Source organism: Pinus tabuliformis, chromosome 2_1, assembly GCF_031772625.1.
Source record: "Pinus tabuliformis cultivar Carrire ecotype Pingquan chromosome 2_1, CPIR1, whole genome shotgun sequence".
Lineage (NCBI taxonomy): Eukaryota > Viridiplantae > Streptophyta > Pinopsida > Pinales > Pinaceae > Pinus > Pinus tabuliformis.
The window spans coordinates 450,248,879-450,255,111 of NC_142299.1; positions in this window are offsets into that span (position 1 = coordinate 450,248,879).

Genomic DNA, 6,233 nt, shown 5'->3' on the forward strand with positions numbered 1-6,233 from the left:
CTTCTAGTGGGTGTGGGAGAACAAGAGAAGGTTGAACATTCCTTCTGTAGGTGGGTGCCTATGCGCTAGTATGAGTTAGTGCCAGTACAATATTGCAATATGTTTTCTTTATAATAAAATATAAATACAAAGATGATAACAACGGTGGTTTTTCCCACATTGGGTTTCCACCTAAAATCTTAGTGTTCATGTGTGATGGTTTATTGTGTTGTTACTGCAAATGGTTATTGTTACTTAATGCCTAATGAAGTACGAATACATTAGTTCAAGTTAAACGAAATATGGATTAACTGAAAAGTTAGTTAACTAGATATATTCTAGTTGTCTGCATAACAGTCGTGTACATACACAGGTTTGTTTCGCTATAGTCACGTATAGAAATCTGGATAAGAAATGAAAAGTATAAGTGAGTTTTAAAATATTCATTCACCCACCCCCCAGTATTTTTCTCAACAACAAGTAGAGTAATGATTTACATTCTGCAAGTAGAATATTAATTCAATTTTTTCAAGTAGTAACATAGTTCATTTCTGCAATTAGTATAGCATTTTCCTTCCTACAGTTGTAGTTAGCCTTTACAATTGATGAATGGCACTTTCATTTTTGCAATTGGGATAATGTTTGACTTCCTCCAATTAGAGTAGACTCTTGTATTTTCATGTAACTTCTCTTTGTAATCTAGTTGAAGAAGTTGTCTCTACATACTTTGATTTGATTCAATGACTAAAGGTGACATGAGTAGAGCTTGACCTACTGTTCATATAGCACAGTCACCTCTAAGTTTGTATGAACCTTACGTTGAACAACTGTAGATTGAGACCTCAACAATATCCCTTTTCCACGAACATTAGGGAGCACTTCGTCTAGCAGAAGACTTAAGCTTCTAGGTAGATTTGGAATTTTTTGAGGAATTTTGTAAAGTGTTGCAGGTTAACACCTAAATGGCCTACCTTTTCACTAAATTAGAGAGCACTTCCTCTAGTAGATTACTTCAACTTATAGCCAAATTTGGAATTGTTCCAAGAACTACACAAAACATTATATTGTTGGTGTTCATCATTAAACCACCACCAGTTGAGACCTCCATTTATCCCACCTTATACCATCATTTCAAGGAGCACAATTAGCCAATTGCTACCATGCAATTTTTTCATTTTTTGTATTTCAACTCTCTTCTTCTACTCATATATACCCTTTCATATTAAGGGGGGCATTATTGGGCATCTAATCTCTTAAGGGCTATGGTGTGGAATGTGAATAATCATTGGATTTCGAGAGACCACTTGGAATATGAAAACCAATGGTCATAATATTGTATTAATATGTATAAATTTGTGAATAAAAAACTATTCAATGATTTATCATAATTATGGCTACCATTTTTGTCTAGTTTGATAATATTAATCAAAATTTGATATACATGGAGTTATTAATAGAATTCAACTAACTAATATTTGTTAATTTTAGATGGATTAAATTATTATTTTGAATGCAAAAATGGATTTTGAATCTTAAGTACCCCTCGAGCAAGTAGATTTGCAATGTTCACATCTTATTTATGCAATTCCATAAATCCAAAATTATTCCTGTTAAATTTTAGGCCAAAAATGCTTGCTTCCCTTCCCATAATTTTGAGTGGCCTTTAAAGTACCAGTTTATAGCATGTTTATACTTTGACATTTGAAGTATATATACGTAAAAAATATAATATAAAATTAAATTTGTAGCAAAATGCAAGATGAGATGAATGATGTATCATCCATTGATATAGTTAATAATTTGTGCACAGTTAATGACTAAATTTGTTTTTGTTAGTTTTTAGTCACAATCACCAATAATCCCCACATGAACGTATACCACCTTTGAATTGGTGAGTGTATCTATTACCTCTCATGATGATAGCTATTACAACTATCTTAGAGGTGAACTTTGTGGTAGTATGGCAATCACTACACACACTAATATTTTTAATGATTCTGAGTAGGTGTGTTGATCAACCCAAAAGTTATGGCAAGCTTCTCACTATGTTAGCGAAGAAAATCTTCGTTCAACTCCCCATCTATATCATCCAAAACAAATTTTGTATTAGGTACATACCCAATTGCCTTCATTTTTCCATTTAATTTCACAATATTTTCATATATCTCTTTTATTTGTGGTTGTGATTCATCTCTTGCAGCCAAAGAATGCAACTCGCTTTTCACCTCAATCTAGTTGTCCTACTTTCTTTTCAATTCTCTAGATTCCGTCATGTTACTCACATTTTCTACACAATCCCATTGATTAAGTTATGGATATATATTGGAAAGAAACATAGATGTTCCATCATCTTGTGTTTCGAACCTAAGAATACACTTTGTTGCATACTTTCCCAGTGCCAAGTTCCCGTAGATTCTACGGGCACCAAGCAATGTTCCTCGTATCAAAACATTATGTTAAAATTAAATGAATTTAACTACTTTCATTGCTTGATCAAAGTGCCTTGCATGAACAAGAAGGTTAACGATATAGGCATGATGTTCTACTCTTGGGAAGACAACATAGTCCTAAATCATTGAATCAAACAAGTGATGGTCTTCCTAAAGTATAAAGATAACTTTAATGTATAATAATATAGTTTTTAGTTTTCATAGTAGATATAAATATTGTTGGTCATAATAAAAATAGGAAATGATCCAATAACACCATCTAATTTGACTCTTTGAATTAAAACAAAAAGCATCCTTTTCTTTAATATAATAGGCATATTTCTAATCTAAAATAACAAATATAAAATTAATTGATAATAGTAAGTAAAAAAATATATTTCGATGTTATCGATAAGCACATGTTTCTCTCCCATTGTTCTTTTCTGAACATTTTACCTAACTTAGCATTTCTTTCCATCTAAACTTATATTTCAACCCAACATAACATTTCTCTCCAATTATGTTGTTTCCCCCATGGTAATATTTCTTCTAGGAATTTTGGAAGAATTTGGGAAGGTCCACTATGTGGACTTAACCACTTATTAATTCCTATGGTAACAAGAATTCCATAATACTCAACTCTTTCCCACAACATTTCCAAAAAGAAAAGCATTTGTTTATCATAAAATGTACTAATATAAATTAGTCAACTTAAGCCATTGGCCAACCAGTCAAACAATATTTACAAATAAATATAAAATAATCATGTTTGTAAAAGAAATTGAGGGAGTGGTATCACATCGTCCCTAAGAAAATGCGAAGGATCGGTCCAAAATGCATCTCCTAAGCCATATTGCAAGCCCTATGAAAAATCTCCATTCTTTGAATTTGGGAATGTTGTTCTAAAATTTGCACATACATAACCTAACAAACCAAAAATATCATTTGTAATTTAGATATTCCTCTAGAACAAATCAAACTACTTTTATCTTTGCCTACTTTATGATTATTGTGTTAGAGGTTGATTTCTCACATCGCATCAAGATGAAAAAATCAAAAAAATGGGAATCCTTATGTGGAATGTGAGAATATAAAATTGATTAATAAATTGAAATATAGTTTATATAAATATGAATTTCGTATTTAAATATTAATTTCCGTGATAAAATATATCATTGGTTTAGTTTTTTCATTTTAATTCCAGCATAGAAGTATGATAGATATTTAGATGTTTCTATCAAAAATTTTAAAAGCTTATAAATGTATTTAACCATGGGTCATCTAACTATACATAATGCACATTAGTTGAGACTTCCTACAAGTTGTCTATACTTTGTTGCATCCTCAAATTCTTTTCCTTCAATGGATGTGAGCTTCAAGTTCTGTTCCAATGGAGTAGTTAAAAGATTGCAGTCATTCATTCCAAACCTGTTCAATAGATCTCCAATGTGCTTCTTCTGAGGGAGGAATATAAACTTCATATGTTGAGTTACTTCAATACCAAGATAGTAGTGAACATATCCCAATTCAGTCATTTCAAAACCTTTCCTCAATTCATTATTTATGGATGCAATGTAGCTCTCATTGTTCCATGTCATCAAATTATCATCTACATAAAACACAAGATATACAACTATTTTTCCAACTTTATTGAAAAAAAAAGTTGCATCATCAAGATAATAATGTTTGAAGTTGAGTTTCAGAAGATGCTCAGTTAACTTTTCATACCAGGCTCACAGGGCTTTCTATAGGCCATACAAGGATTTCACAAGCTTGCATACCTTGTGTTCTTGGCCCTTCACAACACATCCTTTTGGCTGGGACATAAAAACATTATCTTTCAGATCTCCATTCAAGAAAGAAGTTTTTACATCCATTTGATGGACTTTCCAACCATTATGAGCTACAAAGGAAAATAGTGTCAGGATGGTAGCCCATTTTTCTATGGGGCAAAATTCTTCCCATAGTCGACCCCTTCCTTCTTTGCAAAACCCTTTGCCACAAGCCTGGCTTTGAGTTTTTCAAGTGAGCCATCAAATTTATACTTGTTCTTGTAAACCCACTTCTATTCAATTGGTTTGGTTCCCAATGGAGGATCAACAAACTTCCAAGTACCATTCTTTATCAAGGCATCATACTATTTCTACATCGTTTCTTTCCATTCATCATGAGAATAGGCTTCTTTGAAGGAAGTTCGTTCAAAATATATAGCCAAATTCAGTCCACAATCATAAGAAACACCAATATAGACGAGTGAATCAAAATCATCTACATCATCTCCATTTTGCCTGGTTGGATTTCTTGTTCTTGTCTTTCCAATCTCATCATGATGAACACTTTCAAGTGTCTCTATCAGCCATTTTGGAAGAACTTTCTGAGGTGAACCAGGTTTCTCAGTTGTCTAAGTTGGGACTGAATCAAGATTGAGTCTCTCAATTATGTCAATCACATCACTCAAATTGTCATCAGTGGCTGGAGATTCATGTGGGGGAGAGATTGCTTCAGAATAAGACTCCACAAATTTATCCAGTATAGGAATCCCCCCATCGAGATGTGGAATTTGATTATCAAATTCTTGAAACGACTTTGCATGCCTGAATCTATCCAAGCGATCAAGTTGCTGCTCAACAACATTGTTAGCCTTGAAAGATTGAAGAAATATCACATCTATAGATACAACAAACTTCTTATTAACTTCATCATAGAGACGGTATTTTTTGGAGGTATTTGAATACCCCAAGGAAATACACTTACAACTCCTCACACCAAGTTTGTTTCTTTGTTCGTTTGGTATCAAGGAATAATAGGTGGAACCAAACACCCTAAGATGATTTACCAAAGGAATGTGTCCATACAACATTTAATAAGGAGTCTTGTTTCTAATATCATTAGATGGACACCTATTCTTTACAAATAGAGAACATAGAACTGCATCAACCCAAAACATCAAGTTTACATTCTTGAAAAACATCATGGAATGTACCATATTTAAGATTTCCCTATTCATTCTCTCATCTACTCCATTCTATTGGGGATTATAAGGCACAATTGTTTGATGTTTGATCCCATGCTCATGAATATAGTTTTCAAATTCATTTGAAGTGTATTATTTTCCATTAACAGTGAAAATAAAGCCAATATGAGATTGTTCATCATTTTTAATAAATGCATGAAATTTCTTGAATGTTTGAAAAGCATCAGATTTGTTCTGCAATAAATAAACCCAACATAGTTTGGTATAGTCATGAATAAATGTCATCATATCCTTATTACCATTTGCATGAGAAACAAGAATTGGGCCACATAAATATGAATGAATGAGTTCAATTTTTCTATGTTCTCTGGAAAGAGAATCATTAAAAATTGTTTGTTATGCTTTCCTAGAATACAAGCATCACATTTCTTAAGTTTCCTAAGAATTGTAGGAAAACTGGTAACACCACTTTTCTTCAACATATGAAGGTTGTCATAATTCAAGTGTCCAAATATAGCATGTCATTAAATAATTGACGGAAATGTACCTTCATCATCATGAGAACTGTTTGAGAAGTTTTGTGCACGAGTAGAGGTACTTTGCAGCTTCAGAAGTCTTTCTTATTCAATCCCCGTCATGACAACTGAGTGATTTGATGCTTTTCTGACCTTAACCTTGCCATCAAATATATGGATGGGGTGTCCTTGCTAGCGGACATGGACCAAGGACAAAAAAATTCTCCTAAACACTTAGAATATGAAAATCAATGGTCATAATATTGTATTAATATGTGTAAATTTGTGAATAAAAAAGTATTCAATGATTTATCATAATTATGACTACCATTTTTG